Raw genomic sequence first — 12,522 nt, 5'->3', positions numbered from 1 at the left:
AGATATAATAATGTCCTGCTAGTCATGAAAACAAAAAACAACAACACACATTAATCAGTAAAGCACGTTACACAATATAAAGAATATATAAAGAAACAATTCAATTCTGCCAATAAAGATAAACATACCCATGCAGTTTCAATATTAAATTGGACATTAATATTGCACATACTAAAACCAATAACAGGCTATCAACAAATTTTTTAAAAAAAATAAAAATCAACAACTCAAGATTATAAGAAGAGGAAAAGCCTTTTAACTGAACAAGGAAAGGGAGAACTTAAATGGAGCTCAACCAAGAAAAAAAAGTTCTTTCAGTACTTCAAAAGCTGTCAAGGCATGTCACTTTCCAAATTTTGAGGTTACCATTCCTACAAATTATTAGAAATTTATCATCCTCATGCAAAAGTAGCAATCTCCAAAAGTACTGCCAAGTTAATTATTACCAAATTCATATAAATTTGCAAGCACGAGCAGGGGAGGAGTATGCCTATGCTACTAAAGTTTCAATAGTGGAATCACAACACAAACTCTTTGCTTGTCTCAAAAAACATAGAAGATTAAGCAACAAAATGAGAGAACTATGAAAAAACGTAACCTGACAAACAAACCATGGAAGAATCTTTTTTTTGCTGCATTTCTTGACAAATCTGTGCAAATTGCAATGGAAGATTTCATGTGTTGCAACTTGCAATGATGACAAAATACCAATTCAACAATAAGAACGTCATGAACCAAAGATAATACATTAGTCAATGGGCATGGTGGCTAAGATAGAATAAGATAATAAAGTATATCACTCATCAATTTACTAATGCAGGAAGAAAAAAAGCATCATGGTTTCAAACAAATTATGCCCTATAAGAAAAAAAGGTAAGTGATTTAGGAAAAATAATTTCTTTCAATTTCTGGAGATAGTTTTGCAAGAAAATGGTTACTTTCAATTTCCGGAGGTATAAAATACACTAGAGTTTTGCAAGAAATTAAAGGTAACTGACTTGGTAATTCATGAATTGCCATGAAATGAGTTTCCAGCATTTCATAAGGAAAGATAATTGCCTTTACAACAATGTAAATTAATATAAATTCCTTGAAGTTAACTATGCATAAGTTCCTTAACGTGACCATGACTGTGAGCATACTTGAAATAAACAAATTCCAAGCTCTAAAAGCATATTAGAGATCATGAACGCCACCTTCAACATAATTTGGAAGATAGAAAATCATGATGCGAAACAATCACAGCCAATTCTTCCAGACCAAAATCTATCAATTTTCATGTATTTCTAAATATATAGTAAGGCAGGATTTTCTAACAACAGAGAAGTTATAAGTAGAACAATCATTTTCTACCTGCCTGTGTCTTATCAGGCAAACATGGCATGTAAATGAAAGATTTGAAGAGGAATAGGCAATCCACAAGCTAGACGGAAAGTAACCATATCTTAAGAAAATACATAAACTAAAGAAAATACATATAAAACTATAACATACCTTAGGAAAAATATTTTCTTGCAATTTCCGGAGGTAGTTTTGCAAGAACCTTCTGGATTGTATATCTTATGCAATATTTAAGTCTCAATGGTTTGAGACAATATGATCAAATACCTCATCAGTGTTCAATCTAAAGTTGTGGTATCATTTTACATAACTCATTTCATAAATCTGAAAATAGAAGATCCAACCTTAGAAGAAAAACAACATAATACAAGAAAAATAATGCAAGAAGAACAAGGATTGGGAAAAAAAGAAGCTTGAGAGAGCTAGAAAAACACAATACCCTTGGTAGCAGTCCAACGACAACAAAATACAAGAAAAACAAAAGCAATTAAACTAAACAACCTTAACAACGATTAACCAAAACTTAATTATGCATAAAAGTTAAACTTGTACCACATTGTCACCCTATGACACAAGATCAACATTCATGCATAAATGAAACTAACCGAGTGCGATAACAAACAAACTATCATGCATAACAAAACTAATCAAAGTGCAATAACAACAATCAAACATCAATAAGAAAATAACACAATCAATAAATAAGTAAATCAACTAAGCTAACCAAACCCTCTTCCGTGATCATACACCAATCGACTACCTCCACCGTCACATGGAGACCCGGATTTGGAATGCCAGCCCCGGTGAACTGTAACACAACTACTGAATCTCTGATCTACAGCTCCCGATGGCACAAAGTTGATAGTTTAGATGGAATAGGAAATAAATTGCAGCATCAACAGAAACTAAATAGAAATCAAAAGAGAATTTGCTCTGTCGGAATTGCATACACCACTGAGACTGAAGTTGCTGGAATTCCAGCCTTCGGAACACCGTCCACGGGAGTTCACCGCAGCATCAGCCTTGGATTTGCTTTAGTAAGTTTTACCGAAATTGAAGAACAGAGGCTGAGCTTGAAGATGATGAGCTTCTGCCAGAGTTGGATACACCACTGAGGTGGAGGAGACTTCTGCTTTCGGAACACCGCCCACAGGAGAACACCGCAGCATCCACCGGAGAAGATGATGATGAATCGGCCGACTTCCTCCTTGGAATCTTCCGCTTTCACAACGCCGTCCGCGGGAAGAACATCCACTGAGGAAGGAATGGAAAGGGATGCCTCGCCGGAGGAGAACGCTCCACCGTCAAGGATACCCTAATTCTGAGCTCACTGTGTCGTCGCTGCTCACAGAGGCCCACCGGAGATGCTGCTGTCCGTTGCCGGATTGAGGAAGATCGCGAGAAGAGGAACTTGGGTGTAGAGGACCGACTGGCGGCAGTGAAGAGAAGAAGAGGTACCGCCGGCCGGAGAGAAGAAGAGAAACTGTTGTGCCCTAGCCGTCGCTGGAAATCGCGAACAGAAGAAACGCGAGGAGAATGGGGGCGAAGCACTGTGCCGTGCGTGAGGAAGAGATTTCTTAACGGGTTGCCGGGTTTGGGTTAAGGAGGTGAGGAGTTTAGTAAGATCCGGATCCAATAAGAGAAGGAAAATTGAGTTTTTGAAATTGGGCTTGAAGAGTGGGCTTTTGGATTGGGCTTGAGGATTGGGTTTAAAGAGTAGGCTTTTGGATCAAATTTGAATTGGAGCTCCACTTCTTAGATGAACTCTTGGATGCTTTGATCTCGATAAACGGTCCAGATCGTTTTAAATCAGAATGAAGGGTTGGATCACTTAGATCTGAATTAAGGAATAAGATCTCTCTAGATCAGGATCAACGGTCCATATTGATTCAGCTTGATCTCCTCCATTTGACCTCCAAATCAAACCAAATTCGATCCGGCTCGACCCTAATTTATGGCGATGAGTTTGGGAGGAGAAAAGGATCAGAAGATTAAAACCTAACGTAAATCATCACCTAAGTTTATATATAAAAAAATGTCAAAAAAATTTACCCCAAGTGCCTAATTAAAGAAATTGGCAACACTTTAAAAAATGTTACATATATAATATAAAAGTGTTTCATATTCTTATAATTATTGCAACACTTATAAAAAGTGTTGTATTTATACAATAAGTGTTGCATTTTCTTATATAGGCAACATTTATTTAAAGTGTTGCAAATTTTTAAGAAAATTTCTTCTGTTGTAACAGTTTATAAAAGTGTTGCTTCTAAAGTGATGCCTTACCCTCAAATTGTAGTAGTGTGACTTGGCTCCATGCGAATTAAATAGGTCTAAGTGTAGGAGCTCAAGTATTGAGTTAGTTTGATTCAGGTTGGTTAACTTGTGGGTTGACTTAGTTTGTTTGCCTTGTTGACAAGCATTATAGACTGTATTTTCTAAATTTTTAATTTGGATAGACCTCTAACTAAGCTATTTTGACTCATTTTTTAAATGAGTCTAATATAAGTACGACCCAATCTTCTGTGACATAATTTAGTCTCCTTTTGTTGTATCAACACACACTTGAGTGAGGAGATTGGTAGGCTAATTGTGTAGATATTCTTTTTCCTAGTTCTCTTAAGTGTTATTTTAGGATTTTTGACATTTTTAATTAAACATTCAGAGTCTGAAAATGTTACTAAGTATGTAGAGTCACGCAGTTGACTTATGCTAAGTAAGCTAAAATTCAATTTATCAACCAATAGAACTTTTCAAATAAAGAAATTGGAACTCAGTTCAATATTACCTGCTCCGACTACCTTAAGTGTACTGTCATTGTCGAACACAACTGACCCTAAGTTTTTGAGTTTTAGCTTGGTGAACTTCAATCGATCTCTAGTCATGTATCTGGAACATCCACTATCCAACACCCATTGGTCCAAATCGTTATGTTCCTACACATAAAGTATTTGATTTGAATCCAATTTAAAATGATTGTAAGATAGATTAATTGAGTTCATCTCCTTATGCTCCATCTCACCCAGTCTAGATTGTCAATCATGTTATACCTATGGGTGATTATGAAATGGTTGATTGAGTTTTACTTAATTTTGATTTAAGTTTGATTTTAATTAATTTTAATTTTGATTAATTGATTATTTTAGTTTGAATTTATTGATTTAATTAATTTTGAATTAGGTTTATTAATTAATTAATTTTGAATTAATTAAGTGATTAAGTTAATTGATTAAGTTTGAATTAGATTTATTGATTAAGTTTAATTACTTGAGTTTAATTGATTAAGTTTAATAGGCACTAGGTCTTCTTGGGTATGAGATCATCCACCACTTCTAGACAAAGCCTTTCAAAGAAATTGAATATTTAATTTCCTTTCTGAAAACCCTAAGCCTAACTAGTCAAGTGTGAATCAAGCCTAGGTCCTTATCTAGCCTAATCTAAGCATGTATAATAAAAGTCGTAAAACAAAACATCAAACATGTTTATCTAATGATAAAAATGATCTTTCTATTTGCTCTCTCTGGATCATAGCCTCGATAAAGTCTATCAAGGTAGTGGATTTGATCCTTGGGGATCCATTATTGACCAAGTCTAACTTAATTAATCAGGTTAGACTTGGGGACCCATACTTAGACTATTTTTCTATTGGTACGATTAACAAGAGATAAATGATTTAAATTTGTGTTTACCCTTGTATCCAAATCCAGATCAATTGTATATGACTCTTTATGTTACAAGAATCAAATCAAGATTCTTGGAACCCAAGGTGAACCATTTTAATGTTTCCTATAGTTCCTTGACTTGACTTTTTAGTTTGAAACTTTCTTCCTCGAGTTGTTGGACTAGAGTTGAAGTTCTAGTCTGAACAGGTTCAGTTAAGGAGTTTGGGTTAGTCACTTCCTTAAGGGTTATTACCTCTTTTTGAAGTGACTTGACTCCGGACGTTGGATTTAGCTAACTTACGCATGAGATAATTCACTAAGTTATGTAGTTTATCTATTTAAGAAGAACTTACAGTGGGGTTAGGCCATTCGAAAATGGATATGGATCCGTGGTTTCTCTCAGACTCTGTTTCTGACTCTCTCTCGATTTCAAATTCATCGACTTGTTCTTGGGTCATAAGTGCGAGGAAGCTCATCTACTCGACATCTTCGTCAGAATCTTCTAAAGAGGATTCATCCCACATCGCTTGCAGTGTCTTCTTCTTCAATTGCTTCTTCGTTTCCTTCTGGTTAGGACAGTTGGCTTTGATGTGTCCATTTTTGTTGTGGTCATAGCAAGTTACTTCGAACTTGACTTTTGAATTCGGTTGCACTGTCTTTGACTGAATAACCTTCTTGATGTCTTTTTGGTGAATCCTTTCTTCTTCTTGTAGAATTTTCGTACAAGATTGACGAGCTCGGCAGTGATCTCGTCATCATCATCTTCTGAGTCCAGTTCATCTTCGAAATCAGGTTTGGTCTGGTGCTTGGTTTTTGGTTCCCATGTTCTGTTTGTTCCTGCAATCAAAGCAATACCTTTCTCGATCTGAGTAGTATTAATTTGTTCGTGAAACTCAAATTCGGAAAATAATTTGTCAAATTTTATTAAAGAATGGTCCTTGGATACTTTGCATCAGCTTTGATCTTCTTTCTAGTTGGTGCATCTCATTTGTCGCACGGGACGAGGACTCCATCTTCGGTGGGATATACGAATCCTGTCTGGATGATTATCCACATCTCGACTTGTGTCTTGAGGTGGTACTCCATTTGACTCTTCCAGTAGTCGAAGTCTTCGCCAGAGAAGAGGGGAGGGCGTGCAGTGCTATAGCCTTTTTGGTGGGGCATTAAGGAAATCTTGCACACAATTAAAATAAAAACTTATCCTAAGATTTGATCTTGGATTAGTAGTGTGGGATAAAGAATTTAAATAAATGAACTCGAGTGGTGTTGCACCAGCTTTGAGAAGGAAGAAATCTCGATTGCGATAAAACTGATCGGAATGAGGCAACTGTATCGATTCCGAACGACTCCAAAAAAATAAAAATACTAATACCATAAAAAAATTGCTTGAATGGTGGTTTCACCGATTCGAAGCGACCCCACTTTGATACCAATTGCAGGAGCGTTGCGCTAAAGGGGGTGAATAACGCTCGTGGCTAATTCGTTCATTTAAAAAGTTGAGTAAAATGCAGCGGAATAAAGACAGAAACGAAAAATAAACAACACTAACATGACCAAAATTTACTTGGTTCGGAGCCTGTGGTGACTCCTACTTAAAGGCCCGCACGTGAGAGTGCTTTTGATGGACAATCATTAATCAATTCGTAAAGATTACAAGTACAGTTTGAAATAATTACAAGTAATTCGAAAACTAAGAATACCAATGACTTTGTAGGATGAAAGCTTCAGCAGAGTCATCGTCAGAGCTTTTGGACGTCATAGAGGCTTTATTGGAGTAGTGCGCAAATGCAAAAATCGTTCTAAATGTAATTATCAAGCTCCCAGTCGAATGCTACTTATATAGGCTATTCCGGGAGCCTGGAACCCCTCCGGGCCCCTGGACCACGTGTCCCGGCCAATCGACGCGCTCCACGTCATCTTATGGATGACTTTTCAGGTCTGGACACTTGGATCGAGTTCGGGCGCTCGAACTGCTTGGGTGCTTGCCGCCCGCCCTGGGTACGGCTGGTCCGAGCACCCAGACCAATTTTTCAACACTTGATTTTCTGCAAAAATAAGTTAGTCCAGGCAGTATAAAAAAAAATATATATATATATATATATATTATATGAATTTAACAGCCTCTGACTGTCCGGTTCTGACTTTGAGTTTCACTGAAACTTTAGGTCAAACCGACGCTTATTGCTCCCTCTTCGGGAGAACACGTCCTCACCTACTCCTCTTAGGAGAGTTTACCTTTTGCTAGATCGGTCCTCCATGACCGTTTGGACTTTTGCTCAACGTCCGAGACTTCAGGTTTTCATGCTGAACGTCCGCTCCACAATCCGTTCAGATTTCCACCTGGTCCCGACCACAAGGATTTTCACCTAAAGTCCCTGACTCTAGGATTTCACTCAAAGTGCTCGAACCGCCAAGACTTCAACTTGCTAACTGCAGTTAGGACTTTCCACCACCTAGGGTTATCTCCTCCTACGACCTAGGGTTACCTCCCCCTAGGGTTTTCGACCTGCCTAGAATCCACTAGGACTTTTGCCTAAGAACACTTAGGACTTTCCCACAAACTCATTCAACCGTATTAGACAATAAGTAACCTTAACTTTGGACCTTTTTCCATAATCTAAACTTAGGTTCGATCGTCTAGTGCTCGCTGCACCAACAAGATCTAATCACATCGTACACATGGTAAAATCTAATCATGTCATAATTAATACATCTACGTACAAATTGGTATGAACATGATATAAATTTAAATATATTATAATTCTATTTTAGAAATAAAAATATGTTATAAATCTGATTTTAATAAACTAAGATTTATTTAATCGAATAAGAAATCAATTTCTAAATTTAATTAACATATCCCATCTAAAAATTTTTTATCAATCAAAATCTTTAATTATTTTAGAAATAAAATTTTAAATTAATTTTCTAATAATTTAGGAAACAAATAATTAATATTTCTTAATTTATTATAGAATAATTCAAATTTAGGTTTTTTATGATTTTCTAAATCTTTCTAAATTTGGTATTTCTTAATAATTTAGGAAATTTTCCAAAAATAGAATATTTTAATAAATCTAAAAATTTTAGAAAAGATAATTTCTATAATTTAATTAGAATTTAGGAATCTTTCTAAATTTGGTATTATCTAATAAATTAGAAAATCTTTCAAAAATAAAATATTTCTTAAAATTTTAGAAAATTCTAGAAAAAAATAATTTATAAATTCACAGAATATTTCTAAATTTAATTTTTTAAAAATTATTTTAGAAACCTTCTAACAGTAAAATTTCCTAACAATTTAAGAAACTTTCAAAAATAAAAAATTCTTAATAATTCTAGAAAAATCTCAAAAATTAATTATAACACTAATTACCAATTGTAAAATAATTTTACGATATGTCAAAACACGATCGAGCTTTGTCGGAGTAGCCTTGTGGCGTCGTAGGAGCACAGTAGAGCAGTCTGAGAGTTTTGAGTTGTTTCTGAAGCTCCACCCCTGACCCTTCTTTTATATGATGCTCGGGGCACCTAGATCCCTTCCGGGCGCCCTGGTGTGACGTAGCAGTCCTAACCAACGAGCTCCAGGTGTCGACGTCGCGATCGGGATAAAGTTTGCCTCCAGGCGCTCGGATCCCTTCCGGGTGCCCGGACCCCCTTGTTGGGATCTTAGATGGCTAGAGGGGGGGTGAATAGCCTCTTAAAAACTTAAACACAAATTTCTACAAAGAAACTTGTTAGCACAGCGGAATTAGGAAACTAAAACAAAGAGGAAACAAGCACACTAACACACGGATTTATGAGGTTCGGGGATAACTTGCCCCTACTCCTCGGCGTGTCCGTAAGGTGGACGACCCCTTGATCTTCGGTAGATCGCACCCCGGATAAATTCCGGCTAAAGATCCTCCTTCTCGGTGGAGTAACCTCTCCACAAAGTCTCAAGAAATATATATGTTAAAGCATAAGACTTACAGAGCTCGGTGGCAAAAAAGAATGAACTAACGCTTACAACCACGCGAGGATCAGTAGAAACAGAGAACTCACAGATAGCAGTTTCTCACCCGAGAGCTCAAGAACTTAGCACACCTCAATGATCAACAGAACGTTTTGTTTTCTTTTCTTTCACTTTCTTGCTTTCTTGTTGTTCTTTCCTCTCGCTTTTTACTGCTTCTTAAGCCCCTGCTCTCTGCTGTCACGGATCGTGGTCAAACTGCACAAAATCATCGCTGCAGCCAATCCCTCTTCCTCCTTACCTGGTTCTCTGAACTCACACCAATGAAATCACAGTCTTCACTGGTGTCTTCTGAGCTCGAACCAATCACCAGGAGTCAAGCGGATCGCAGCCAGATCACACCAGTAGCCGTTGATGCTTCAAATGCACCATGCGCCGCGAATCACAGCAGAAAGGCCATTTGTCGTATTCCTCTTATGGACTTAATTTGAAATTAGGCTTGGAATGATACCTGTGATCCTGCAAACTCAAAAGCTAACAGCACAGAGGGTTATATCACATGAATCAGGCAAATCAAATGCAGTGGAGGAATCGCAGAAACAGCGAACAAATCTGATTGTGTGTGGATCGGTCACCAGACCGATCCATGGACCGATCAAGACATATCCTGATCGGTCCGCAGCTTGTCTGATCGGTCGTGGAGACCGATCAGACAGCAGGTGGATCGGTCGGCAGACCGATCCCCTTCCTTCTTCTCTTCGCAATACCATCTCCTGATCGGTCTCTAAGACTGATCAGATTGCACTCAGTGTGCTACTGAGTGTTTCCTGATCGGTCTACAGACCGATCATATTACACTCAGTGTGCTACTGAGTGTTTCCTGATCGGTCACCAGACCGATCCATGGAAACTTAGTTTCACTGGATCGGTCTGCCGACCGATCCACTGTCTTATGTATCACTGGATCGGTCTGCCGACCGATCCAATGTACCATGGAATGTCCACTTAGGTTCCTCTCTGACCTAATCCGAAGAGCAAACTTCCGAGCCCTCTCCGACTTCGTCCGGTCCAAAGAACAAGCTACCGAGCCCTCTCTGACCTAGTCCGGAGAACGAGCTACTGAGCCCTCTCCGACTTCGTCAGGTCCAGAGAACGAGCTACCGAGCCCTCTCTGACCTAGTCCGGAGAACGAGCTACCGAGCCCTCTCCGACTTCGTCCGGTCCAGGGAACGAGCTACCGAGCCCTCTCTGACCTGGTCCGGAGAACGAGCTACTGAGCCCTCTCCGACCTAGTCCGGAGAACGAGCTACTGAGCCCTCTCCGACTTCGCGTGCCAAGTTTCCAACTTAGACTTTTCCCTTCCACATGATCAACCTTGATCAATAATCAATCCGAGTTCAATTAACATCTGATACAAACTTAAATCAGTGTCAACATCAAAACAACAGCTAGGTCAGACTGTATCAACAATCTCCCCCTTTTTGTTGTTTGACAACACGATTTAAGTTTAGATTAGAAATGTTCTTATTTTCATAATTTTAGGGGAATCAAGATCCTCCCCCTAAGATGAATACACCACGATGTAAGGAAGTCAATAACGGGAATCAAGATCCTTCCCGTTATCTTCTCCCCTAAAATCAAGCCTTCATACATCTCTAAACTTAGGTATCCTCTCCCCCTTTGTCAAACACCGAAAAGGTGCAAATGAGGTGATAAAACTCAAAAGGCTCCCCCTTAACCCATACTGTCTTTTTCTTAATGCACCTAGAGTCCCCTCTAAGTGTATTATATGACAGTAAGAAAGAGATAAGATATAATCAAGTCATGGTATAGGAACAACATATTAATATGAACTGAAGCATAAGGAAAAGCAAGAAATAGACAAATGAATAGCAAAAATATATGAGTAGCATAAGTATCCAGGTCAGACAAAGATATCCAACAAATAGCATCCAAAACACAGACAGTCAAAGTGACAAACAGAATGTATCAATCAATGTCCTCAACATGAAGAACATCATCATCATCTGCGGGAGGCACGTAACCCTGAGGCGGCATGCTGGAGCTCGAAGGTGGATGGCCCGAGAAACACTGCGGAGGTGGGTAGTTGGCCATCCAGCCTAGAAGCAGTTGCTGCGTCACCAACTGCTGACTGCGTAGATCATCATAGCGCTGGTCGATCCGAACGCGCAGTCCATGGAGCTCAGCAGACAGCAGCTCATCGTGCTGATCGAAGCGGCTCTCTAGCTCAGCGATCTGCCATCGCAGATCAGGATCGGCCTCATCAGCAGCAGGAGGAGGAGCAGCAACCTGTCGAGAAAGTGCCCGTGGTAACTCTCCCAGACCTCTCCCATCCTTCCATCGAACAGTCCCATTCTGTCCTAAGATATCGGACTTGGAAAATGTCCGTTTCCCAAGTCTGCAATCCTGTCTGACCATCTTCACTATCCTACCCTTAGACACATCTATCAGAAGGGTCTCGAGCCAATCTGTAATTATATGCCCATAAGGCATATAAATAGTGGAGCTGCTAGGCTGAGTATATGAGATGATCGAAGAATAGATGCTGGACATAATGTCAAAGTCGAGACGCCGACGCAACCCATAAAGCATCAAACAATGATAGGGTCGGATCTCTGCTAGAGGTTTGGATGTGATTGGAAGAAGACAGTTTGTGACTATCTTAAAAAGAATATAGTCAGGGGCAGACAGTCGTAGGGCGGCAAAGGTGGGAAAATCAACATCCAACTCATCCAATCCACCTGGTCTAGGATGATCGAAGAAGTACTCATAGATGGAATCAGGTGAGACATCAAATGGAGGAGGTAAAGGATCGGGTAAATCAGGATAAATGGGAAAAGGATCTCCTGAACACATTCGGCAACCTAGATACCCAAAGAATTCTACGACGGAGAAATCGATAGTTCTCTTAGCGACTCTGGTTTTATAAGCACCATCACTGGTCTGATGAAGATTGTTGTAGAATTCAAATACTAGGTCATAGTTGATGTCCCTTTCTAGGTAGACTAACGAGTCAAGTTTGTAATATGCCAGGGTTTCGGATACAGAGGGACAAAACTCATCCATGTACTTTCGATCCACAGATCGACATGGGAGTAGCTTGAATGTCCTCTGTTGAAACGCTTGTTCAAACTGTCGGTTCGGGAATCTCGAAGAGGAGGAAGGTTGAGGTCGGGAGGGTGCCTGGGACTTGGATTTCTCAGCAGATGACTTAGACGTACCCTCACCGGCTGATTTCTTCCTAAATAGGTCAAAAATGGGACATGGTCGGGGCAAATGGGAGTCCACGGGAGCCACATAGTCGAGAACCGAGACAACACACAGAGATACACTGTGAAAAGAAACTAAAATGCCAAAAATGAACAGATTTCGGGGAGAAAGAAAGTTACCTGGGCGTCATTTGAGGCTTTCGGAGAAGATGGAGAGAAGAGTCGGGACTGAGGAGTGGTTCGGCTAGGGTTTTCGGCGTGAAATGAGAGGACGAAGGATTGGGGGAAGTTGAAGAGGGTGATCAGATCATAAGATCGGACGACTGTCCGAACAGGA

General features: G+C 39.3%; 1 long non-coding RNA gene across 1 annotated transcript; it reads right to left on the bottom strand.

Annotated features, from left to right (window-relative positions):
* Positions 1-247: 247 nt before the first annotated feature.
* On the bottom strand, positions 248-1,519 carry LOC121968159. The gene is made up of 4 exons (XR_006107974.1): positions 1,495-1,519; positions 1,354-1,423; positions 599-650; positions 248-371 (listed from the first exon to the last, which is right to left on the bottom strand). It is a non-coding gene; the product is annotated as an uncharacterized LOC121968159 (long non-coding RNA).
* Positions 1,520-12,522: the final 11,003 nt, after the last annotated feature.

Source organism: Zingiber officinale, chromosome 3B, assembly GCF_018446385.1.
Source record: "Zingiber officinale cultivar Zhangliang chromosome 3B, Zo_v1.1, whole genome shotgun sequence".
In the NCBI taxonomy this organism is placed as follows: Eukaryota; Viridiplantae; Streptophyta; class Magnoliopsida; order Zingiberales; family Zingiberaceae; genus Zingiber; species Zingiber officinale.
Note: the sequence above shows the minus strand (reverse complement) of the source record. Positions and strands in the feature narration are given on the sequence as shown.